We start from the raw sequence: 27317 nt of genomic DNA, 5'->3' as shown, positions 1-27317 counted from the left end.
TTGTCATTAGTAGTAAAAAACATTATATGTGGATGCCAGTGATCTGTATGAAGTTAACTGAAGTTAAAATTTTAATCTGGCCAGCACGTGCCATTCCCGTCCCTTATCTCCTTACCTGAATACATTACACCACAGCTATTTCAAAAGGCCATTATTGACTTCTGTTCGGAGGACCAGGTGAACACCCTTACCATGAGCTAACCATACAACACCCTCCATTTGCTCGTCAAACCAAATTCTCTCCCCAGAGGCAAGAACACTACACAGCTCCTGCAAAATACTTATGATTCACGCACACACTAATACTATGAAACAAAAATGGCAAAACACTATATTAAAATATGGCCAGTCACTTTACCAACTACCCCTATGCGAACCATCATACAAAGCCTACTTTACTGGCTTTTTACATGCATCAGAAGCTGGTAACCATCTTCACGTAGGCTAAATCAGATCACTTTACTCTTCGTCCTCGGCTGCAAAACATTGCTGTGATCTTCAGTCTGTGTGGCCTTGCTTCAAGACTCACAACAGGTACCCTCAAACTGTAAATGGCATCAGGGAGATGGTTTCAAGTAAAAATAAATTAAAAAAAATTGAAAAATGCTTCACTCCTAAGCAGCACTACATTTGCCTTGCACGTTTTGTAAAATTATGCTAAATTGATTTACAAGTCTAATTTTATAAATTTAGAGTCAACAAATGTCTGTTCGGCCTCATGTCATTTTTCTCCTATCACTTTTCAGCAGCCACACTGTCTAATCTAATGATAACCTTCCACCACTGGAAACTGTATGTGAAAGTAGCACAACTTTTATAAATATGTAACAAATAAAAAGTTATACAGTCCTAAAGAACAAGTTAGTTACCTTTGGTAAGGATTTATCTGTTAGAGACACTCTAGTTGTAGATTCCTTACCTTACAATTTCCTCCAGGCGTCAGATTGGATACGGCTAGTTTCCTTGGAGCAATACCCTTGTACACAGTCAGGTTGTGTCGGTAGACTTCACGTTTGTCGTTACCGTGATGATGTCTGGGTCGTACATAGGTGCCGCCTATGCGCTGTGACGTCAGTTTCATGACTATCCACACCAAAGCACGGAGCTATGAAGAATACTGAGAATGGTGCGCCAGAGCTAAGGCCCTGAAAAGGGAATCCCTGTCCCCAAAAAACAGTTTGCAAGCAGGGAGGATGGGTGGGTCGGTAAGGAATCTGCAACTAGAATATGTCTCTACCAGATAAATGGTTACTGAATGTAAGTAACTTGTTTATCTGATAGAGACTTCTAGTTGCAGATTCCTTTCCCTAGAATAAATGCCCAAATAATACCATCCTAGGTGATAGGCTGCGAACCAGAATCATACTAAAAAGTCCTGCAGGACCGAACGACCAAAGGATCAGTCTCTATGGACCAGACTGCCCGTGCAGTAATTTTTTGTGAATGTGTGCAGGGATGCCCACATAGCTGCCTGGCATATGTCCAGGACAGGAACTCCACATGCTATGCTGTGGAAGTAGCAGTTCCTCTTGTGAGGAAGCACACAAGCCCTCAGGGGGTTGCTTCTTTGCCTAAGTGTAGCATATTTTGATGCAAAGTAGTACCCATCGTGAGATGGTACACTTCTGTACCGCCATCCCTTTCTTCACACCCACATACCCAAAGAGTCGGTTGTTCACCTGGAAATCTTTAGTACAGTTGAGATAGAATGCTCTTTTTGGATCCGGACGATGGAGTCTCTCCTCCTCATAAGAAGGATTTGGGGGTGCCTAAAAATAGGCAAGGCGATGGATAGGGCACTTGAAAAGGCCTAACAACCTTGTGAAGGAAGGAGGCCCTCGTATAAAGCAACACTTTGTCAGGGAGAAAAGACAAAAATGACGGTTTAGAAGAAAGAGCTTGAAGCTCACTCATTCTGGTAGCAGAGGTGATGGCAACAAGAAATGCAGTTTTGAGAGTAAGGAGCAGTAAGAGGCAACTGTGTAATGTCTCAAAAGAGGCACACATCAACTAAGTGAGGACCAGATTGAGGTCCCACTGAGGCATAATAAACCAAGTGGGAGGAAACAAATGGGTGTGTCCCTTAAGGAATGTACCAAAAATAGGAGATTCAAAAAGGGAAGGTTGGTCTAGCAATCCAAGAAAGGCTGAGTTAGCTGATAAGTAACCTTTAAGGATGCCCATGCGGAGCCCTGCTCGGCTAAAGAAAGAATGAACAAAAGAACCTCAGACAGAGTAGCAGATCTGTTGGAACACCATGCCACAAATTTATGCCAACGACAGTCAGCTATTGTTTTGCTGGAGGGACACCTGGATGCCAAGATAACATAACAGAGTTCAGGTGGAAGGTCAAAAGCCATCAAATGCCACTGCTCAATCTCCATGCATGGAGGAGAAGATTGGACAGGTTCAGGTGAAGGACCGCCCCCTGTTGCTGCGAGAGAAGATCCTCCAGAAGGGGCAGTCTTACTGGCGCATCTATGGTCATGCTCAGTAGCTCTGAATACCATACTCTTCCTGCCAGTCTGGAGCCACAAGGATTACTTGGGCCCAGTCATTCTTGATCTTCAGAACTCTGGCGGACACAAGTGGTATAGGCAGGAAGGCATAAAGGAGGCCTGAGTTCCATTTGAGACTAAAAGCGTCGCCAAGCGAGTGCCACCTTGGAAACTCCAATGCGCGAAAGAGCTGACATTGCGCCTTCTCTGCGGAGGCAACCAGATATAACCAAGGCTTTCCTCACTACTGAAAGAGACTTTGCACCACCTCTGGATAGAGATGACATACGTGATGGACTATGCATTGATGGCGGAGTTGGTCTGCTCTGGCATTCAGAGAGCCCTCCAGATGTTGAGCCACCAGGGTAATGCTCTAATGTGCCAGCCACATTCAGAGGTACAAAGCCTCTTGACAAAGGGCACAGGACCTCACTCCACCCGGTTTGTTGCAGTACCACATGGCGGTAGTGTTGTCTGAACACCTGAACCACTTTTCCTTTGAGAGAGGGAAGGGATGTTTTCAATGCAAGCCCGATCGACCAGAGCACCAGAAGATTGATGTGGAGTGCAGACTCCGCCGGAAACCAAACACCTCTGATATCGGACTCTCCCATGTGCCCGCCCCATCCCAGGAGTGACACGTCGGTCACTACTGTAAGATCCGGTTGGGGGAAGGGAGAGGGATCTGCCGTTGACCCAATGCAGATTCGAAATCCACCACTGCAGATCTTGCACAGAGCCCTCCGAAATTTGGACCATGTTGGAGAGATTACCCCGATGCTGTGACCACTGGAACTTCAAGTCCCACTGCAGAGCCACATAGGCCATCTGGCATGTCAACCCAGGATGCAGGAAGCCATGAGGCCCAGCAGACTCAGTCATTCGCACTGAAACCCAGGATAGAGGCTGAAACATCTGAATCATAGCCTGAATATCCTGAAGATGCTTTTCGGGAGGATAGGCCCAAAACTGCACTGTGTCCAGAACAGCTCCGATGAAAGGGAGCGTTTGAGGGGAAGTCAGGCGTGACTTCTGCATGTTTATAGTGAACCCCACCAAGTGCAGAATGCTCGCCATAGTCTGAAGGTGAGAGAGGACTCTGCTGGGTAGCTTGGATGGCACAGTGGTTGAGAAAGGAACGTGACAGGAAGCCCCTTCTGTGGCAACGAAAGAGGCGCAAGGCAGGCTGTTGTCGGCGAGGGGCAGTCGAAAGGCCAAGGGACCGAGCTAGAGCCCGGGACTCCTTGAACCTCTCAATCGCAGAGTCGGTCTTGTCTACGAAGAGATTGGTGCCATTAAAGGGCATGTCCATAGGGGGTTTGTTGGACATCCCCCGAAAAAACAGATGTCCTCAACGAGGCTTGGTGCCTCAAGGACACTGTTGACGCAACCGATCTACCCAGAGAGTTAGTCTTGTCCAGCCCACAGCGAATAGTGAACTTCGCCTCGTCTCTCGCAACAGCAACAGCTTGAGAGATGATAGCCTGGGTCTCCTCCGGGATCTGCAGAAAGACTTGCGCGACAGTATCCCACAATGATTGGGTATAGCTTCCCTATTGCCACCACTGAATAGGAGGATTCCTCCGCTGTAGCCACGGTAGGAGAAGAAAGCATGTCAGCATCTGGAAGAGAATCCAGCCCACTGGCCTTGTTCAATTCCTGTGCCCAGTCCATATTATGGTCACCCAGTTGGTATTCATAAGGGTCCAGCGACCCCTCCAAGCCCTCCTCATATTTGTACTCATAGGAAAAAGGGTCCAAATCTGACCTGGGTTGAGTAGGCCCCACCGAAGTTGAAAGTGGCGTTGGCAAACACCGTTCCGGCTCTGGGTTGTTAGGAATTAGGATTCAGTTGACGTCGAACACGGGCCCAACCGACGTCAAGAGTGTCAACAACGTAGCAGGCACCAGGGAAAGTCACAATGGCACGATCGGCATCGGTACAGATCCGCGAGCCTATCCGGAAAAGCCCTCGGAGGCCGAAGTCACCGGCACAGAACCCAAAGGCGCCCAGCCGAACACCCAGGCTGTGACGGTGCCACAGGTTGGGGGGGGGGGAATCATACTGCCCAAATATGAGACGCATGGCCTTCTTTGGTGGGGCAGGGGTCACTCCGACTCCCAGAAACTCTGGGAGGCACACAGCAGACCCAGAAGTAGGCTCCATACACGGAGTGTCAACGCACCTCCCTGTCGCATTAACCAAGTGACAGGGTTAAGTCGAATAATGCCTAACCTTCTTTGGCTTCTTCTTAGCCAAGTGACCCAAAGACTTGGAAGAAGACAAGTGGTTGTGACTCTGCGAGCAGTCTCAAGACCTTCCTCTCGAGCAAGACCGGGAGCGATGCCGAGTAGAGTGCTGGGCCGCCATCAGCTTTAGTAACCACTCCCTCAGCGCCCCTGGATGCATGGCCCGGCACTCAGAGCACGACTTCAGGTTGTGGTTGTGCTCTAAACACCATAAACAGACCCGGTGTGGGTCTGTCACCAACATGTGGTGACAGTCCTCACATTGTCTGAACCCGGTCTTCGGGGACATCCATGACACAACAAAAGTCACAAAAAAAAACATGTAAAGAAATGACCAGGGGGGCCCTCTCCAGATCAGCACATGGCACAGAAAGAAAATAACTGACATCAGAGCGCAGAGGTGGCGCCTACGTAGAATCCCCAACATCACAGCAACCATGCCACCAATGACAAACACCGATGCCACCTGACGGCTCTCAAGGGTACTGCTCGAAGAAAAATCCCTGGATCCAGTCTGACAACTGGTGGGAAGCTCTAAGTTAAGGAATCTGCAAGTAGAAGTCTCAGATATGTATTGTAACAGACTTTGCAGTCTTCAAATTCAACATGCTTGCAGTGCAAAAATATCTGCCAAAGAGGTTGGGCTTCCTTCTCCTTAATTGAAAGCTGTATGGCTAATCTCCTATGCAAGCTAACTAATCAGGTAAAACATTGCATTTCAAAACATTTGCAGAATCTCTAGCTTTTTTCAGAGCTCAAAACGCAAGCCATAGAAAAGGCTGTTTTTCTACGAGATGGATCCTTTCAATTGAAATATTAAACTTGGAAAAGACATGGAGGTCTTTAGAGAAGAAGGTTCTGAAATATTAGCAAACAAAAGGTCAGAAAATGGAAGCTAGCATTCGCTATAGGCTTGTGATTCATGCAAATTTCTCAATCATTGATAGCATTGGATTAATAAGAGTAACAAACATGAAAGGAGTTTAAATACACCAAAATTATCAGACCCCTCTATTTCACAGCAGCAAGACCCTAAGTTCTCCAAAGACACTAAATCCAAAGTGTACCCTTTAAGCAACAGTTATTTATTACCACTGATTCCACAGTGCAAAAGTCTGGAAGTCACAATAGAGTTGATATAGGTAACTGATATTTAAGTAATTTATTTCAGTAGTAGGCTCATTAGGCAGACAAAAGGCTGCAGGGAAAACCTTTGTTTGGAATCAAGTACAGATTCCTCTAATGCACAAACGCAGAAGGATAGAACCAAAGCAATCCTTCCAGTACATGTGTGATAAAGAAGGCTGGTTAAAAAGCAAAACTGTTGAAAAGTGGAGAAAAGTATGCCATAAATGTTTCAGCAGTCATTAAGTACCTGCCCTCCATCCGGGATTTTTCCTGTTGTATCCTTAAGATGAAAACAAATGTTAAGGAGGACGAAGGCCAGAGCTTTTAGATTTTTTTTCACATATGTAACCGCCAAACAATAGGTCCATAAAGAGGAAATACTTCAAATATGTTTGTGCTCCAACATACTTCCTCAGATACAAGGTGTAGGAAGCTGGCTCTGTATATACACTATATAAAAATGAGATAGTATGTACAGAGTACAGGGGTTCCCCAGAGGCTTAACAGAGGCTAAAGTAGAGAATACTAATGCTCTCTTTTGTGGTAGTGTGGTCGGGAAGTTAAGCTTATCAGAGGTGTAAGGAAATGCCTCCTTGGCATGGTTACCCCCTAACGTTTTACCTTTGCTGATGCTAAGTTATGATTTGAAAGTGTGCTGGGATCCTGCTAACCAGGCCCCAGCACCAGTGTTCTTTCCCTAAACTGTACCTTTGTCTCCACAATTGGCACAACCCTGGCATCCAGGTAAGTCCCTTTTAACTGGTACCCCTGGTACCAAGGGCCCTGATGCCAGGGAAGGTCTCTAAGGGCTGCAGCATGTCTTATGCCACCCTGGGGACCCCTCACTCAGCACATGGACACTGCCTCACAGCTTGTGTGTGCTGGTGGGGAGACAATTAATAAGTCGACATGGCACTCCCCTCAGAGTGCCATGCCAACCTCACACTGCCTGTGGCATAGGTAAGTCACCCCTCTAGCAGGCCTTACAGCCCTAAGGCAGGGTGCACCATACCACAGGTGAGGGCATATGTGCATGAGCACTATGCCCCTACAGTGTCTAAGCAAAACCTTAGACATTGTAAGTGCAGGGTAGCCATAAAGAGTATATGGTCTGGGAGTTTGTCAAATACGAACTCCACAGTTCCATAATGGCTACACTGAAAACTGGGAAGTTTGGTATCAAACTTCTCAGCACAATAAATCCACACCAATGCCAGTGTGCACTTTATTGTAAAAAATACACCCAGCGGGCATCTTAGAGATGCCCCCTGAATACCCCTTCGACTCCTAGTGTAGGCTGACCAGTTTCTGCCAGACACCAGACATGTTGCTGGCCACATGGGGAGAGTGCCTTTGTCACTCTGTGACCAGGAACAAAGCCTGTACTGGGTGGAGGTTGTTCTCACCTCCCCCTGCAGGAACTGTAACACCTAGCAGTGAGCCTCAAAGGCTCACCCCTTTTGTTACAGCGCCCTTCGGCCACCGCCCCCACTTTTGGCGGCAAGGCTGGAGGAGATAATGAGAAAAACAAGGAGGAGTCACCCACCAGTCAGGACAGCCCCTAAGGAGTCCTGAGCTGAGGTGACCCCTGCCTTGAGAAATCCTCCATCTTGTAGAAGGAGGATTCCCCCAACAGGATTAGCGATGTGCCCCCCTCCCCACAGGGAGGAGGCACAAAAGAGGGTGTAGCCACCCTCAAGGACAGTAGCCATTGGCTACTGCCCTCCCAGACCTAAACACACCCCTAAATTCAGTATTTAGGGGCTCCCCAGATACCAGGAAATCAGATTCCTGCAACCTGAAGAAACAAGAAGGACTGCTGACCGACAAGCCTGCAGAGAAGGAGGAAGACGACAGCTGCTTTGGCCCCAGCCCTACCGGCCTGTTTCCAACTTCAAAAACCTGCTCCAGAGATTCATCCGACAGGGATCAGCAACCTCTGAAGCCTCAGAGGACTGCCCTGGACTAAAGGACCAAGAAACTCCTGTGAACAGCGGCCCTATTCAAAACCAGCTACTTCTTTGCAACAAAGAAGCAACTTTCAAAGACTGCACGTTTCCCGCCGGAAGCGTGAGACTTCAAACTCTGCACCCAACACCCCCGGCTCGAGATCCAGGGAACAAACACCTCAGGGATGACTCCCCGGCGACTGAGAGCCTCTGAGTAACTAGAGACGACCTCCCCGAGCCCCTACAGCGATGCCTGCAGAGAGAATCCAGAGGCTCCCCCTGACCACGACTGCCTGTAACAAGGGACCCGACGGCTGGAACCAACACTGCACCCGCAGCCCCCCAGGACCTGAATGAACCGAACTTCGACGCAGGAGTGACCCCCAGGCGACCCTCTGCCTAGCCCAGGTGGTGGCTGTCCCGAGAAGCCCCCCCTGTGCCTGCCTGCACCGCTAGAGTGACCCCCGGGGCCCTCCATTGTTTCCTACCTGAAACCCGACGCCTGCTTTGCACACTGCACCCGGCCGCCCCTGTGCCGCTGAGGGTGTATTTTGTGTGCCTACTTTTTGCACTCTGTCCACTTTGAAAATAGCTTATTGCCATTTTTACAAAAACTGTATATGATATTGCTTTTATTCAAAGTTCCTAAAGTATCGAAGTGAAGCACCTTACATTTGAAGTGGTTAATGTAAATCTTGAACCGGTGGTTCTTAAAATAAACTAAGAAAATATATTTTTCAATATAAACACCTATTGGCCTGGAGTAAGTATGAGTGTGTGTTCCTCATTTATTGCCTGTGTGTGTACAAGAAATGCTTAACACTACCCTCTGATAAGCCTACTGCTAGACCACACTACCACAAAGTAGAGCATTAGAATTATCTAATTTTGCCACTATCTTACATCTAAGGGGAACCCTTGGACTCTATATACTATTTCAAAGTAAGAAATAGTGTGCACAAAGAGCCAACTTCCTACAAGAGGGTAGTGCAAAGCATTTGTTGTACACACACACAGACAGACAATAGAAGAAGCACACACTCAATGACTTAACTCAAAACCAATGGTCTTTGTGCAAAAAAAAAAATATTTTCTAAATTTATTGCTTGATTTCTTTCCAGAACCACAAGATTCAAGATGCAGGTAAGTACTTCAATAGATCCGTAGGCACCAAATCCAAACCTCAGTGGCACTGGGACAGGCGTGTGCAGGGTGCAAACAAGGCATACCATTTTAAAGCTGGTCTATGAGGGGACCCTGGGGGTCACTCAGAGGCTGCAGACGAGGTCTAGGGGGTCGACGTTGGCAAAACCACAGGCTGGACAGGGAGAAAGGCCACCTGCTGAACGTAACTGCACCGGAGGTCGGGTTCTCCAAGGCCTGGGGGCTGCAGGTGCAGTCGTCTTTTAGGCATCTGATACCTTTGTCCGGAGCTTTCTCCGTCAGGGGCTCCTCAGGATTCCTTCTTCAGGAGGAGTCGTGAAGGGATGGAGAGGTCAACCCAGGGTGGGCACTTGCTCACAATCGCCTGGGGACTCTCTCTAGCTGATTGGACCACTTGGACATCAGGTGCAGGGTGGTCAGGGCTCACGGATACTGGGAGGCTCTGGAGTCCATTGATAATAGTTTCTTCTTGGACAGGGCCGCTGTCCACAGGAGTTTTTGGAACTTTGGGGTGCAGGGCAGACCTCTAGAGCTTGGCAGAGGTCACTGGTCCCGCAGGATGCGTCACCTTCTTTTTGCAGGCTCTTTAAAGCAGTAGACTTGCCGATAGGGCAGGGGCGAAGTCAGTTTGCGTCTTCCTTCTTTGCTGGGAGGGTTCAGCTTAGCAGTCCTTTTGTCTTGTCAGGTTGATTCCTGAAGGCCTCTCCCTGAACCCAGCTCACCAGATTCCTGGCATAGGGCAGTAGCCAATGGCTACAGTCCCCGAGGGTGGTTATACCCTTGTTGTATCCACTCCCTTTGGGGAACCCTATTGGTCCCTGTCCTCCAAACCAAGGTGGGGGATGCTGCATAATGGAGGATTCTCTAAGATGCCCTCTGTGTGCATTTCTTAATAAATCCCACACTGGCATCAGTGTGGGTTTATTGTGCTGCGAGGTTTGATACCAACAGTGAAGCCATTATGGAGCTTTGGAGTTCAAATGACAAACTCCCAGACCATTTACTCAATATGGCTACACTGCACTTACAATGTCCAAGAATGGACATACATTGTAGGGGCATATTGCTCATTCAGCTATGCCCTCACCTGTGGTATAGCGCACCCTGCCTTAGGGCTGCAAGGCCTGCTAGAGGAGTGACTTACCCATGCGACAGGCAGTCGTTTGTGGCCATGAAACCCTGAGAAGGGTGCCATGTTGACTGTCTTTCTCCCCACCAGCACACACAAGCTGCAAGGACATTGTGCATGTGCTTGATGAGGGGTGGCAAAATACATGCTGCAGCCCTTGGGGACTCTCCCTGGCCACAGGGCCCTTGGTATCATGGGTACCTTTAACAAGGGCCTTACCTGTGTGCCAATTGTGAAAAACAAAAAGGTACAGATTTTGGGAAAGAACACGGGTGCTGGGGTCTGGTTAGCAGAATCCTAGCTCACTTTCAAAGTTGGCATCAATATCAAGCAAAAAAGTGAGGGGGTAACCATGCCAAAAGTGGCACTTTCCTACACAAGGAGATATTAGAAGAGTGAAAATCAATGTAAAATCCTATGATACATGTAAAGAAATGGCTCCCTGTTGCAGTTACCCCCCACTTTTTGCCTGATACTGATGCTGACTTGACTGAGAAGAGTGCTGGGACCCTGCTAACCAGGCCCCAGCACCAGTGTTCCTTCACCTAAAATGTACCATTGTATCCACAATTGGCACACCCTGGCATTCAGATAAGTCCCTTGTAACTGGTACTTCTAGTACCAAGGGCCCTGATGCCAAGGAAGGTCTCTAAGGGCTGTAGCATGTATTATGCCACCCTAGAGACCCCTCACTCAGCACAGACACACTGCTTACAAGCCTGTGTGTGCTGGTGAGAACAAAATGAGTAAGTCGACATGGCACTCCCCTCAGGGTGCCATGCCAGCCTCTCACTGCCTATGCAGTATAGGTAAGACACCCCTCTAGCAGGCCTTACAGCCCTAAGGCAGGGTGCACTATACCATAGGTGAGGGTACCAGTGCATGAGCACTGTGCCCCTACAGTGTCTAAGCAAAACCTTAGACATTGTAAGTGCAGGGTAGCCATAAGAGTATATGGTCTGGGAGTCTGTTTTACACGAACTCCACAGCACCATAATGGCTACACTGAAAACTGGGAAGTTTGGTATCAAACTTCTCAGCACAATAAATGCACACTGATGCCAGTGTACATTTTATTGTAAAATACACCCCAGAGGGCACCTTAGAGGTGCCCCCTGAAACTTAACCGACTATCTGTGTAGGCTGACTAGTTTTAGCAGCCTGCCACAAACCGAGACATGTTGCTGGCCCCATGGGGAGAGTGCCTTTGTCACTCTGAGGCCAGTAACAAAGCCTGCACTGGGTGGAGATGCTAACACCTTCCCCAGGCAGGAATTGTCACACCTGGCGGTGAGCCTCAAAGGCTCACCTCCTTTGTGCCAACCCAGCAGGACACTCCAGCTAGTGGAGTTGCCCGCCCCCTCAGGCCAGGCCCCACTTTTGGCGGCAAGGCCGGAGAAAAAAATGAGAAAAACAAGGAGGAGTCACTGGCCAGTCAGGACAGCCCCTAAGGTGTCCTGAGCTGAGGTGACTCTAACTTTTAGAAATCCTCCATCTTGCAGATGGAGGATTCCCCCAATAGGGTTAGGAATGTGACCCCCTCCCCTTGGGAGGAGGCACAAAGAGGGTGTACCCACCCTCAGGGCTAGTAGCCATTGGCTACTAACCCCCCAGACCTAAACACGCCCTTAAATTTAGTATTTAAGGGCTACCCTGAACCCTAGAAAATTAGATTCCTGCAACTACCAGAAGAAGGACTGCCCAGCTGAAAACCCCTGCAGCGGAAGACCAGAAGACGACAACTGCCTTGGCTCCAGAAACTCACCGGCCTGTCTCCTGCCTTCCAAAGATCCTGCTCCAGCGACGCCTTCCAAAGGGACCAGCGACCTCGACATCCTCTGAGGACTGCCCCTGCTACGAAAAGACAAGAAACTCCCGAGGACAGCGGACCTGCTCCAAGAAAAGCTGCAACTTTGTTTCCAGCAGCTTTAAAGAACCCTGCAAGCTCCCCGCAAGAAGCGTGAGACTTGCAACACTGCACCCGGCGACCCCGACTCGGCTGGTGGCGATCCAACACCTCAGGAGGGACCCCAGGACTACTCTGATACTGTGAGTACCAAAACCTGTCCCCCCTGAGCCCCCACAGCGCCGCCTGCAGAGGGAATCCCGAGGCTTCCCCTGACCGCGACTCTTTGAACCTAAAGTCCAGACGCCTGGGAGAGACCCTGCACCCGCAGCCCCCAGGACCTGAAGGACCGGACTTTCACTGGAGAAGTGACCCCCAGGAGTCCCTCTCCCTTGCCCAAGTGGAGGTTTCCCCGAGGAATCCCCCCCTTGCCTGCCTGCAGCGCTGAAGAGATCCAGAGATCTCTCATAGACTAACATTGCGACCCCGACGCTTGTTTCTACACTGCACCCGGCCGCCCCCGCGCCGCTGAGGGTGAAATTTCTGTGTGGACCTGTGTCCCCCCCGGTGCCCTACAAAACCCCCCTGGTCTGCCCTCCGAAGACGCGGGTACCTACCTGCAAGCAGACCGGAACCGGGGCACCCCCTTCTCTCCATTCTAGTCTATGTGTTTTGGGCACCACTTTGAACTCTGCACCTGACCGGCCCTGAGCTGCTGGTGTGGTGACTTTGGGGTTGCTCTGAACCCCCAACGGTGGGCTACCTTGGACCAAGAACTGAACCCTGTAAGTGTCTTACTTACCTGGTAAAACTAACCAAAACTTACCTCCCCTAGGAACTGTGAAAATTGCACTAAGTGTCCACTTTTAAAACAGCTATTTGTCAATAACTTGAAAAGTATACATGCAATTTTTATGATTTAAAGTTCCTAAAGTACTTACCTGCAATACCTTTCAAATGAGCTATTACATGTAGAATTTGAACCTGTGGTTCTTAAAATAAACTAAGAAAAGATATTTTTCTATAACAAAACCTATTGGCTGGATTTGTCTCTGAGTGTGTGTACCTCATTTATTGTCTATGTGTATGTACAACAAATGCTTAACACTACTCCTTGGATAAGCCTACTGCTCGACCACACTACCACAAAATAGAGCATTAGTATTATCTCTTTTTACCACTATTTTACCTCTAAGGGGAACCCTTGGACTCTGTGCATGCTATTCCTTACTTTGAAATAGCACATACAGAGCCAACTTCCTACATTGGTGGATCAGCGGTGGGGTACAGGACTTTGCATTTGCTGGACTACTCAGCCAATACCTGATCACACGACAAATTCCAAAATTGTCATTAGAAATTCATTTTTGCAATTTGAAATTTTTCAAAATTCTTAAAAGTCCTGCTAGGGCCTTGTGTGTTAAGTCCCTGTTTAGCATTGTCTTTTAGAGTTTAAAAGTTTGTTAAAGGTTTGAAATTAGATTCTAGAAACAGTTTTAGATTCTTTAAAAAGTCTTCCAACTTTTAGCAAAATAATGTCTGATACAGAGATGAATGTGGTGGAACTCGACACCACACCTTACCTCCATCTTAAGATGAGGGAGCTAAGGTCTCTCTGTAATATAAAGAAAATAACCATTGGCTCCAGACCTACCAAAATTCAGCTCCAGGAGCTGTTGGCAGAGTTTGAAAAAGCCAACCCCTCTGAGGATGACTTCACAGAGGAAGAAATTAGTGACTTGGAGGGCAATTCCCCCCTTCCAGTCCTAAATAGGGAGACCAGGGCCTCTCAAGCCCTGTCTCCAAAAATGATAGTCAGAAATGTTGCTTCCCTCACAGGAGGGTCCAGCATTTCTGAAATCACTAAGGATGCTCTCAGTGAAGATGACCCCCTGTTAGCCAGGATGGTCAAAAGATTGGCTTTGGAAAAGCAGCTCCTAGCCATAGAAAGGGAAAGAAAAGAGATGGGCCTAGGTCCCATCAATGGTGGCAGCAACTTAAATAGGGTCAGAGATTCTCCTGACATCCTAAAAATCCCCAAAGGGATTGTAACAAAATATGAAGATGGTGATGACATCACCAAATGGTTCACAGCTTTTGAGAGGGCTTGTGTAACCAGAAAAGTAAACAGATCTCACTGGGGTGCTCTCCTTTGGGAAATGTTCACTGGAAAGTGTAGGGATAGACTCCTCACACTCTCTGGAAAAGATGCAGAATCTTATGACCTCATGAAGGGTACCCTGATTGAGGGCTTTGGATTCTCCACTGAGGAGTATAGAATTAGATTCAGGGGGGCTCAAAAATCCTCGAGCCAGACCTGGGTTGATTTTGTAGACTACTCAGTAAAAACACTAGATGGTTGGTTAACTGGAAATGAAGTGTGTGACTATGTTGGGCTTTATAATTTGTTTATGAAAGAACACATTTTAAGTAACTGCTTCAATGAAAAGTTGCATCAGTATCTGGTAGACCTAGGTCCAATTTCTCCCCAAGAATTGGGAAAGAAGGCAGACCACTGGGTCAAGACTAGGGTAACCAAAACTTCCACTGGGGGTGACCAAAAGAAAGGGGTTACAAAAACTCCCCAGGAGAAAGTGGGTGACACTAGAAACAAAGAAAAAGAGTCCTCGGTAGGCCCCCAAAAACCAGAACAGGTGGGTGGGCCCCAAGACACAACCCAAAACAAAGGTGGGTACCAGGGTAAGAACTGGGATGCCACTAAGGCATGGTGCCACAACTGTAAACAGTCTGGGCACCACACCAAGGACACTTCTTGTCCCAAAAACAAACCCCAGAACAAAATTCCAGGGGTAACCAGTGTAGCCATGGGAAATGACTCCTCAGATGAGGAGGTCTTCATAGCCTTCAACTGGAAACAGGGCCCAACAGGTGAGTTGGAGATTCCAGAGGGAAGTAGACACTTCCACCACCTACTGGTGAATGGAATCCCAACCACTGCCCTGAGAGACACTTGTGCCAGTCACACTATTGTGCATGACAGGCTGGTGCTCTCAAACCAGTACATCCCAGGTGAGACTGCCAGGGTAAGAGTTAGCCTAGACAGGGTCACTAAGAGGCCTGTGGCTTTAGTACCCATAGAAGTGGGTGGCACTCTTAGCTGGAGAAGGGTAGTAGTCAGTACAGACCTCCCCCTTGATTGTCTCCTTGGAAATGACTACCCAGAGGTTAGTCAGAGCCCAAGAGAGGAACTGGTCCAGTGCCAGTCCTCTCCCAAGGATTCTGGAAGTCCTGCCTCTGCAGTAAATGCAAGCAGGCCCCAGAAGAAGAAGAAAAGAAAACAGAGTAGGAAGGGTGGACAACCTTTAGCCAAGGTTACAGCAAGCCAAGGAGATTCTGCTCCAGTAGGGGAGAACTCCAAAAATGGCCCTGATAAAGTCCAACCTGACCCACAAGAAGTCCTGGCTAGTCAGGCAACTGTTAAACCTGAGTGGGTGGCTCCTCAGCTAACAGAAGAAAGAGTGGAAGAAGGGTGGTTACTACAAGATGTGGTAACCCCCCACTCCAATACAGCAGACAGGCAACCTGAACCCAAAGAAGCCTGTAACTTAGCCCCTTCCCTTTTAGGTGAAGAGCTAAAGGTGTGGTTCTGGGCACTGACAGCTGTCAGTGGCCTCTGCTGGGTGTTAGCCTTTATGGCTGCACTATCCTTAGCATGGTGGTCTGACCCCATGCCAAATAGCAAGTTAGGCCCCCTGACCCTATTGGTCATGGTGGGGTTACTCCAGCTCTGGGTAACCTCTCTGGGTAAGCTAGGGGTGACCCTGGCCAAGATAAGGTTAGCAGAGGTGGACACCTCTAAGACCAAAATAGAAAGAATGGGTGGAGACATTGAAGAGGCAGACAAGAGGCAATTCAGACTAGGTCCTATCACTGTGGAAGTAGGTCAGTTCCCCAAAGGGAATGACCTGAACAGAAGGATGTAAGGCAGAGTAGGCCCTGCAACTAACCAGCCTATTTCTCCTACTCTTCCTCGCCTGACAGACTAGGAAGACTCTCCCAGCTTGGGCTGAGTCTCCTGGCCTGTGGGCTGGGGGGGGCTTGTGTAAAGAAATGGCTCCCTGTTGCAGTTACCCCCCACTTTTTGCCTGATACTGATGCTGACTTGACTGAGAAGAGTGCTGGGACCCTGCTAACCAGGCCCCAGCACCAGTGTTCCTTCACCTAAAATGTACCATTGTATCCACAATTGGCACACCCTGGCATTCAGATAAGTCCCTTGTAACTGGTACTTCTAGTACCAAGGGCCCTGATGCCAAGGAAGGTCTCTAAGGGCTGTAGCATGTATTATGCCACCCTAGAGACCCCTCACTCAGCACAGACACACTGCTTACAAGCCTGTGTGTGCTGGTGAGAACAAAATGAGTAAGTCGACATGGCACTCCCCTCAGGGTGCCATGCCAGCCTCTCACTGCCTATGCAGTATAGGTAAGACACCCCTCTAGCAGGCCTTACAGCCCTAAGGCAGGGTGCACTATACCATAGGTGAGGGTACCAGTGCATGAGCACTGTGCCCCTACAGTGTCTAAGCAAAACCTTAGACATTGTAAGTGCAGGGTAGCCATAAGAGTATATGGTCTGGGAGTCTGTTTTACACGAACTCCACAGCACCATAATGGCTACACTGAAAACTGGGAAGTTTGGTATCAAACTTCTCAGCACAATAAATGCACACTGATGCCAGTGTACATTTTATTGTAAAATACACCCCAGAGGGCACCTTAGAGGTGCCCCCTGAAACTTAACCGACTATCTGTGTAGGCTGACTAGTTTTAGCAGCCTGCCACAAACCGAGACATGTTGCTGGCCCCATGGGGAGAGTGCCTTTGTCACTCTGAGGCCAGTAACAAAGCCTGCACTGGGTGGAGATGCTAACACCTCCCCCAGGCAGGAATTGTCACACCTGGCGGTGAGCCTCAAAGGCTCACCTCCTTTGTGCCAACCCAGCAGGACACTCCAGCTAGTGGAGTTGCCCGCCCCCTCCGGCCAGGCCCCACTTTTGGCGGCAAGGCCGGAGAAAATAATGAGAAAAACAAGGAGGAGTCACTGGCCAGTCAGGACAGCCCCTAAGGTGTCCTGAGCTGAGGTGACTCTAACTTTTAGAAATCCTCCATCTTGCAGATGGAGGATTCCCCCAATAGGGTTAGGAATGTGACCCCCTCCCCTTGGGAGGAGGCACAAAGAGGGTGTACCCACCCTCAGGGCTAGTAGCCATTGGCTACTAACCCCCCAGACCTAAACACGCCCTTAAATTTAGTATTTAAGGGCTACCCTGAACCCTAGAAAATTAGATTCCTGCAACTACCAGAAGAAGGACTGCCCAGCTGAAAACCCCTGCAGCGGAAGACCAGAAGACGACAACTGCCTTGGCTCCAGAAACTCACCGGCCTGTCTCCTGCCTTCCAAAGATCCTGCTCCAGCGACGCCTTCCAAAGGGACCAGCGACCTCGACATCCTCTGAGGACTGCCCCTGCTTCGAAAAGACAAGAAACTCCCGAGGACAGCGGACCTGCTCCAAGAAAAGCTGCAACTTTGTTTCCAGCAGCTTTAAAGAACCCTGCAAGCTCCCCGCAAGAAGCGTGAGACTTGCAACACTGCACCCGGCGACCCCGACTCGGCTGGTGGCGATCCAACACCTCAGGAGGGACCCCAGGACTACTCTGATACTGTGAGTACCAAAACCTGTCCCCCCTGAGCCCCCACAGCGCCGCCTGCAGAGGGAATCCCGAGGCTTCCCCTGACCGCGACTCTTTGAACCTAAAGTCCCGACGCCTGGGAGAGACCCTGCACCCGCAGCCCCCAGGACCTGAAGGACCGGACTTTCACTGGAGAAGTGACCCCCAGGAGTCCCTCTCCCTTGCCCAAGTGGAGGTTTCCCCGAGGAATCCCCCCCTTGCCTGCCTGCAGCGCTGAAGAGATCCAGAGATCTCTCATAGACTAACATTGCGACCCCGACGCTTGTTTCTACACTGCACCCGGCCGCCCCCGCGCCGCTGAGGGTGAAATTTCTGTGTGGACCTGTGTCCCCCCCGGTGCCCTACAAAACCCCCCTGGTCTGCCCTCCGAAGACGCGGGTACCTACCTGCAAGCAGACCGGAACCGGGGCACCCCCTTCTCTCCATTCTAGTCTATGTGTTTTGGGCACCACTTTGAACTCTGCACCTGACCGGCCCTGAGCTGCTGGTGTGGTGACTTTGGGGTTGCTCTGAACCCCCAACGGTGGGCTACCTTGGACCAAGAACTGAACCCTGTAAGTGTCTTACTTACCTGGTAAAACTAACCAAAACTTACCTCCCCTAGGAACTGTGAAAATTGCACTAAGTGTCCACTTTTAAAACAGCTATTTGTCAATAACTTGAAAAGTATACATGCAATTTTTATGATTTAAAGTTCCTAAAGTACTTACCTGCAATACCTTTCAAATGAGCTATTACATGTAGAATTTGAACCTGTGGTTCTTAAAATAAACTAAGAAAAGATATTTTTCTATAACAAAACCTATTGGCTGGATTTGTCTCTGAGTGTGTGTACCTCATTTATTGTCTATGTGTATGTACAACAAATGCTTAACACTACTCCTTGGATAAGCCTACTGCTCGACCACACTACCACAAAATAGAGCATTAGTATTATCTCTTTTTACCACTATTTTACCTCTAAGGGGAACCCTTGGACTCTGTGCATGCTATTCCTTACTTTGAAATAGCACATACAGAGCCAACTTCCTACAATACAGATCATGGTTTTGCCTGCTATATAAAAGCCACTGATCAATGGATTCAATGACATAAGTGTAGGAAAGAACCCTCTTTTTGGCATGGCTACACCCACTTTTTGCCTGCTGTCAGTGTGCGCTCCCCCTTTAAATTCGATTGCCCCAGACTTTCTGCACCCCACAATTGGCATACTGGTGCCCCCATGTACGTCCCTAGTATATGGTACCTAGGGCATTGGGGCAACAGGTATTCCCCATGGGCTGCAGCATGTATTATACCACCCATGGGAGCCCATGCAAAAGGTGCCTGCAGGCCTGCCATTGCAGCCTGTATGAAAAGGTGAATGCACACTTTCACTACAGGTCACTGCACCAGGTCACCCCTATGGCAGGCCCTCCTATGCCAGAGGGCAGGGTGCAAGTGCCTGTGTGTGAGAGCACTCCTGCATGAGCAGAGGTGCCCCTATGAACTCCATCTCCATTTTCCTGGACTCCGTGAGGGCGGGGAAGCCATTTTACCTGTGCACTGGACATTGGTCACTACCTATGTCCGGCTACACAATGCTAACTCTGATCCTGGGCATGTTTGGGATCAAACATGTCGGAATCTTACCCTAATACTGTTGCCGGTACTTGTTGTATGATTCTAAGCATTCTGAGGGCTCCTTTAAGGACCCCAGCATGGATCCTACCAGTTTGCAGGGTTTCCAGGGCAGCCCGCGCTGCTGCCATCCTACAGACAGGTTTCTGCCCCCCTGCTGCTTAAGCAGCTCAAGCCCAGGAAAGCGGGACAAAGGATTTCCTTTGGGAGAGGGAGGCAACACCCTCTCCCTTTGGAAAAAGGTGTTACATGGCTTGGGAGGGGTAGCCTCCCCAAGCCACTGGTATGCTTTGAAGGGCACATTTGGTGCCCTCCTTGCATACATTGGTCCGCACTACTCCAGGCCCCCCAGGTCCCTGCTCTGGTGCAAAACTGGACAATGGAAAGGGGAGTTACCACTCTTCTGTCTATCACCACCCCAGAGGTGGTACCCAGAGCTCCTCCAGGTGGCCACTGGATTCTGCCATCTTCATTCCAAGGTGGGCAGAGGCCTCTGGGAGAATCAGAGTGGCCAGGTCATGCAGGTGACATCAATGCCCCCTCCTGATAGGTGGTCACCCAGCTAAGTGACCAATCCCCTTTTAGGGCTATTTAGGGTCATCCTCTTGGGTGGGCCCTAAGATTCCAGCAGGATTCCCCTGCAACATTTACTTTGACTTCAGGCCACTGGAACCACAACTGGACTTCACAGGAACCTACAATTTGCAGCTCCAGCCACGACTTTGTTCTGCAACATTGCTTCTGTGGCTCCTTCTAGCAACTGCAACATTTCCCTGGCTGTGCATCCTCTGAGGGCGGCAAGTCTTCAGTCTGCCCCAAAAAGCAAGAAGGAATCTCACCTGGAGTGAAGGAGTCACTCCCCTGCATCCGCAGGCACCAACTGTATCAACGACCAGCCACATGGACCCTCTCCTGCAACTCTGCATGAATCCTGCAACACAGGTGGTGGTCTTGAGTGGTCCCCTCTATCAACTGTCCAACATGGGAGGTGGTGTGTCTTTTCCTCTCCTTGCAGGACAGTGCCCCTGTGCACCCCAACTCTTGCAGCTACCGAGGCTTGTTGGTTCTCCTTCCAAGGGATCTTCAGGCTCCGTACAGACCTGGCCTCCAGCACTTCTCTGCAACGCGGGGTCTCCTGACTGCTGCTCCAGAGACTCCCTTCCAGGTGTGCTGCGTGGGAGTCACAGCAACTCCTGTGCCTGCGAGTTGCCTCTGGTGGCTGCATCCTCGACGTCTGGCTCTCCTCACTGCCGAGAGTCACCTGGGACTCCCCTCCTTGGGTTGAGTCCCCTCGGACCCTCCTAGTCCTCAGCACCTCTGCAACTCCTGCCTTTGCCAAGGCTGGTTGATATTTTTTTCAAACCACTGACTGCAACTCTTCTTTCGACTTGGGACATCAACTGCATAACTTCTGGAACTTTTCTTCAGCTCTTGTGCTGCATAGCAGACTCCTGGTCTTCACAGTCGACCTGATTCTGCATATCCAGAAGGGTGGGTAGTGGCTCCTGCCCAAACCAGAAACTCCAACTGGAACTGGACTTGGTCTCCTTCATTTGCAGGTCCTCTTCTGTCAAGATCCAGCTTCTGTTTTTTCCAGTCCTGCTTGGTTCTTGTGCAGCCATTTTACAAAGTTTATCTGTGGGTTTGCAAAAAAACAGGTACTTTCCACTTCTCTTCTGATCGCTGGGGGGCACCCTGGAATTTACCCTTTTGGGGTCCCTAGTTCCTCCCGCCGCCCTCTACAGATTTCACTTACTTGGGTGGGGGTCTGTCTTTCGGATTCCATTTTTTTTAGTTTATGGTTTGGTCTACCCCTAGGGTCTCTATTGTTTACTGTCATTTCACTATTTTCTTTTGTTTTCTATGCCCATTCATGATTACTAAGGTGTACATAATAGTATGTTTACTCATCTGGTAGTAGAGTATTGCTTATACAGCATTTTACTACTTGTGTTACTATAATAAAGTACCTTTATTTTTGTAACACTGCGTGGTGCTTTCATGTGTGTAAGTGCTGTGTGACTATAAGTGGTATTGCATAAGCTTTGCATGTCTCCTAGATAAGCCGTGGCTGCTCATCCACAGCTACCTTGAGAGCCTGGCTTCCTAGACACCGACCACACCTCACTAATGGGGGAATATCAGGACCTGGTATAAGGTGATAACACCATAGGTGCTCACCACACCCCAAGCCAGCTTCGTACAATAAGCATAGTGTGGCACTCTTCTATTTACTGCTACATCCTGATAACTCACCAACGAACTATAACATCCATTAAAGGCCCACACAAATTTTCTTGGCCCAACCTGAAGGCACAAGCATAGCATGGAATAAGAACCTCATTGCCAAAGGGGGGAGGTTAAAAAAATCAGTGACTGCAGTCCATCGTTGGCACTTACTTCTGCATGTTCTGCCCCAGTGGTAAGCATGCCAAAGAACTATTTTTCATTTGGCGAGGAACCTAGTTATGCAGCTCCCTTTGTATCTGCATGCCACCACCACCACTACCACTGTGAGCCATGTGAGTGAAAGACTCCTTTCTCTCCTCCACCCACAGCCTCTGCCTCCTTCATTTCCCAGAGCAATCCTCTTATCCTGGTAGGAGAGAGGATGTCTCGGATGTTATATATTACTGCCTTAAAATAATCATAGAAGCCAGACAACACCAGTGTTTATAGCCCTCTGCAGCTCTATTGCCTTTGATGGTGCTGGCAACATCCCAATGTGGCACCTATAACAATTTAATGAAGCAGAAGCAAACCATGAAAATATCTGACAATCTATTTTGTAAACGTCAGAAATGGCAAATGTTACCAGTAGACATCTGTTTGTGGCATGTAGTGCTGTAGATTCACAGACTTTGCATAAGTCTGCCATCTAGTGTTGGGCTTAGAGTGTTACAAGTTGTTTTTCTTCAAAGAAGGTTTTCGAGTCACGGGATAGTGACTCCTCATGTCGGTGATAATGTGCATGGGCATCGAGATAGAGTACTTTGTTAGATTATTTATTTCACCCTCCTGCGGGGAAAACAATGTACAAATATATATATATATATATATATATATATATATATATATATATATATATAAAAAGTGATGGCCATGCAGTGTATATACATATTTACAATACATAGTACTACAAAGGCCACAGGTTTCAGGGGAGGAGGGAGTGCGTATGTGAATCTACAGCACTAAATGCTAAATGCCATGGACAGATATCTACTGGGCAAGCAACATTTTCTGTTCAATGGCATGTGTAGCTGTAGATACACATGCTTTGCATAGACTGTAAAGCAGTCCCTTCCCCAAAATAAGCGGTGGATAGCCTGTAGGACTTGGAGTAGTTTGAAAAAGTGTTCAAAGCACTGCCTGTCCAACGTTTGCTTGTTGGCGACAGAACACATCCACACAGTAGTGTTTAGTAAATGTGTGTGGTGTAGATCATGTGGCTGCTTTACATATATCTGCCATTGGTATATTCCCTAAGAAAGCCACTGAAGCTTCTTTTTCGTAGGGTTTAAGGAGTTACTGCTAACTGTGTTTTAGCTTTAAGATAGCAAGTCTGAATACACTTCATTATCCATCTGGCAAAAGCATGTTTTGAAATAGGATTACCTTTATGAGGCTGTTGAAATGCCACAAAGTTGCTTGAATTTTCTTAAATATTTTGTTCTCTCTATATAGTACATGAGATCTCTTAACATTAAGGGTGTTAAGAGCGCTTTCAGAAACTGAATCTGGCTGTGGAAAGAGGACAGGCAATTCCACTGACTTTTTTTTATATGAAAAGGTAAAACCACGTTTGGATTTGTCCCAACAACTATTTTGCTTTTGTGAATTTGAAAGAAAGGTTCTTCTAAAGTGAATACTTAAATTTCACTAACTCTTCTTAAAGAAGTGATTGCTACTAAGAAGGCAACCTTCCAAGATAAAAACTGAAGGATAAGAATGCATGGGTTCAAATGGTGCTGCATAAATCTTGTGAGTGCAATGTTAAGATTACACACAGGGGCGGGTGAAACTCTAGGTGGCATAATCCTTTTAAGACCTTCCATAAAAGCCTTTATAACAGGAATCCCAAACAGGAGCTTTAAGTGGGTCAGTGTTTCTGGGGTGACAGTAGGCAAAACACTTCCATATAGCTGCATAACACTGTCTAGTTGTGGGTTTGCTTGCTTCCTTTAGAATATCCATACATTCAGATGAAAGTTGAAAGTAGCTAAACTCTAGGACTTCAGAAACCAAATCACCAGGTTGAGTATGCTGGGATTTGGATGTGTGAGTTAACCTCTTTTGAGTCAACAGGTCTGGCCTGTTTGTTAGTTTGTGATGTAGTACTACAAACCGATCCAACAGTGACATGTACCAATGTTGACGTGTAAACGTGGGAGCTATGAGTATCATGGTGAGCGAGGTTTGTTTTATCTGTTTGATCAGAAAGTGGGAGAGGAGGAAAAGCGTAAGTAAATATCCCTGACCAATTGATCCATCGAGAATTGCCCTTGGATTGAGATTGTTGGTACCTGGATGCAAAGTTTTGGCATTTTGCGTTTTCTCCTGTGGCAAAAAGATCCATGTCTGTGGTTACCCATGTTTAGGAGTATTGTTCAATCACCTGTGGGTGAATCTCCCATTCGAGTACTTGTTGCATTCTGCTTAAGAGGTCCGCTAATTGGTTGTGTATCCCTGGAATATACTCTGCCAGTAATTGAATCGGATTGTGAATTGCCATTTCCAAATTGCCTGTGCTAAAAGGCACAATTGAGATGTGTGCCCCCCCCCCCCACCCCCTTTTTACAGATAGTGTGGTCATGCTGCCTTTCCTTATTAACATGGCCTTGTGAATGATTTGTTTTTCAAAGGCTTTGAGCGCTAGGAATACTGCTACTAATTCCAAGTGGTTTGTATAAGTTTGTTGAATTGAATCCCATTTCCCCCTGTATGATGAAGTGGTGAGATGGGCTCCCCAACCTTTCATTGATGCATCTGTTGTGATTGAGGTTTGAGGCGCAGGGTCCTGAAAGGGCCACACCTTTGATAGGTTGGTGTAATTCCACCATTACAGAGAGCGGGGAGTCTGGCGGCCCAACAACACTAAATCCTGAATTTGACCATGTGCCTGAGACCATTGATGAGAAAGACACTGCTGTAGTGGTCGCATGTATAGTCTTGCATTGGGTACTATTGCTATGCATGAAGCCATCATTCCCAATAGTTTCAATACCAACTTTACTGTGTAAGTATGATTGCATTGTAGTTGAGTTATGAGACTGTGAAATGCTTGAATTCTGACTAGGTTTGGGTATGCTAATCCAGATTGTGTTTTAAGAATTGCTCTTAGATACAGTTGTATCTGTGCTGGCTGCGGTGAGATTTTTGATAGTTGATTGTGAATCCTAGATTGTGTAGGATGTCTATGGTATATTGAGTATGTTGACAGACTTGGATTATATTGGCTTTTATGACCCAGCGTCCAGATATGGTAAGACATGTATGTGTTGCCTTATGACGAATGCTGCAACTACTGCTAGACATTTGGTGAATATTGTTGGTGTGGTTGTTACCCCGAATGGTAGCACTTTGAATTGTTAGTGCTTTCCTGTTATAACAAATCTTGGATGTATGGGAACGTGGAAATACACACCTTTGAGATCTAATGCGGTCATGTAATCCTGTTTTTGTAATAGGGGGAACGATGTCTTAGAGAGTGACCATATGAAAGTGTTCTGAAAGGATGCATTGACTGAGGGGGCTGAGATCTAAGATTGGTCTGAGAGTACCATATTTCTTTGGTATAAGGAAGTATAGTGAATATACTACGGCTCCTTGTTGGGATATAGGTACCATGTCTATGGCACCTTTCAGTAGTAACGATTTTACCTCCTGTTTTAATAGCCTGAGATGTTCTGGTGTAAGTTTGCGTGAACGAGGGAGAATGTTTGGTGGAGTAGAGATGAATTCTAGACAACAGCCATTTCGGATAATTGATAGAACCCATTGATCTGTAGTAAAGTTGTGCCATAGTGGGTAAAACGTTACCAGTCTCCCTCCTGCAGGATATGTATGCTCTGTCGGGATGTGTAAGAAGTCACTGTTTTGTTGAGGTGGAGGAACCTCTTGGAGCAGCTGATTTCCCTCTTCCTCTATAATTTGTTATTCGGTAAGAGCCTCTAAATGAACCTTTGTTGTAGAAGTGTGGCCCCTGTTTTTGATGGGATGTGGATGGCTCTGTGGCCGATTTGAAACCACCCCTAAACGGTGGCCTATGAAAAGTTTCCCAATTGGGTGTAATGTATAACACATCCATAGCTTTAGTTGTTTCGGAATCCTTTTTGAGCTTGTTTATTGTAGTGTCAACCTCTGGACAAATAAATGCTTTTCAAAGGGCGTATTTAATACTTGTTGTATCTCTGGCTTAAGACCTGAAGCCCTTAGCCATGCATGTCTCCTAATGAGGATGCTGGTGTTGACTCCCCTTGCTGCTGTATCAGCTGCATCTATAGTGCATCTGATTTGGTTATTAGAAATAGCCTGTCCTCCAGCTACTATTTGTTGTGCCCTTTTTTGATGCTCTGGTGGAAGATATTGCAACAAGTCTTCAATTTGATCCCAGTGAGCTCTGTCGTACCTTGCTAGGAGTGCTTGAGAGTTTGCAATCCTCCAATGGTTAGCAGCTTGAGTTGCCACTCTTACCTGCTGCATCAAATTTGAGACTCTCTATCTGGAGGAGGAGCATCCCCTGCAGACTGGCTAGCTTTCTTGCCTCACTGACCACTATAGAGTCAAGTAGTAGTTGTGCGCTAATAAAAACTGGATCAGAGTGCGCAGATATACATATATATATGAAAATGTCACTTACCCAGTGCGCATCCGTTCGTGGCATGTTCTGCTGCAGATTCACATGCTGTGCATACATCTGCCATCTAGTGTTGGGCTCAGAGTGTTACAAGTTGTTTTTCTCCGAAGAAGTGTTTGAGTCACGGGATCGAGTGACTCCTCTTCGGCTCCATTGCGCATGGGCATCGACTTCTTGTTAGATTGTTTTCCCGCAGAGGGTAAGGTAGGAGTGATAGAGTATAAAGAAAAGAGATGTCCATGCTAATGGAATGGTAAATATAAATAAATATATATGGAAAATGTCACTTACCCAGTGTACATCTGTTCGTGGCATTAGTCGCTGCAGATTCACATGCTGTGCACATCCCGCCATCTGGTGTTGGGCTCGGAGTGTTACAAGTTGTTTTTCTTCGAAGAAGTCTTTTCGAGTCACGAGATCGAGGGACTCCTCCCATTTCGGCTCCGTTGCGCATGGGCGTCGACTCCATCTTAGATTGTTTTCCCCCGCAGAGGGTGAGGTAGGAGTTGTATATGCTAGTAATAGTGCCCATGCAATGGAGTGAATACGTATGTACATAATGTAGTTTAAAGTAATATATATATTTACAAATATACAGATGTTCAAGATCAACTTCTAAACGGCTACAGGCTCCCGGGGAGGCGGGTGGGCGCATGTGAATCTGCAGCGACTAATGCCACAAACAGATGTACACTGGGTAAGTGACATTTTCCGTTCGATGGCATGTGTAGCTGCAGATACACATGCTGTGCATAGACTAGTAAGCAGTTATCTCCCCAAAAGCGGTGGTTCAGCCTGTAGGAGTTGAAGTTGTCTGAAACAATGTTCGTAGTACTGCTTGGCCTACTGTGGCTTGCTGTGTTGTTAGCACGTCTACACAGTAGTGTTTGGTAAATGTATGAGGCGTAGACCATGTAGCTGCCTTACATATTTCTGTCATTGGAATATTTCCTAGAAAGGCCATGGTAGCACCTTTCTTTCTAGTTGAGTGTGCCTTTGGTGTAATAGGCAGTTCTCTTTTAGCTTTAAGATAACAGGTTTGAATGCACTTAACTATCCATCTAGCAATGCCTTGCTTAGAAATTGGATTTCCTGTATGAGGTTTTTGGAAAGCAATAAATAATTGTTTTGCGAATTAGTTTTGTTCTGTCAATGTAGTACAT

The 27317-nt window shown here is 47.6% G+C and overlaps 1 protein-coding gene across 2 annotated transcripts in view; it reads right to left on the bottom strand.

Annotated features, from left to right (window-relative positions):
- The window catches only part of TAF4B (TATA-box binding protein associated factor 4b), a 351422-nt gene that overhangs the window by 203518 nt on the left and 120587 nt on the right, over positions 1-27317 (bottom strand). The gene's annotated exons all lie outside the window — the stretch shown is intronic.

Source organism: Pleurodeles waltl, chromosome 2_2, assembly GCF_031143425.1.
Source record: "Pleurodeles waltl isolate 20211129_DDA chromosome 2_2, aPleWal1.hap1.20221129, whole genome shotgun sequence".
Taxonomy (NCBI): domain Eukaryota; kingdom Metazoa; phylum Chordata; class Amphibia; order Caudata; family Salamandridae; genus Pleurodeles; species Pleurodeles waltl.
This window is presented reverse-complemented; position numbering and strand designations above follow the sequence as displayed.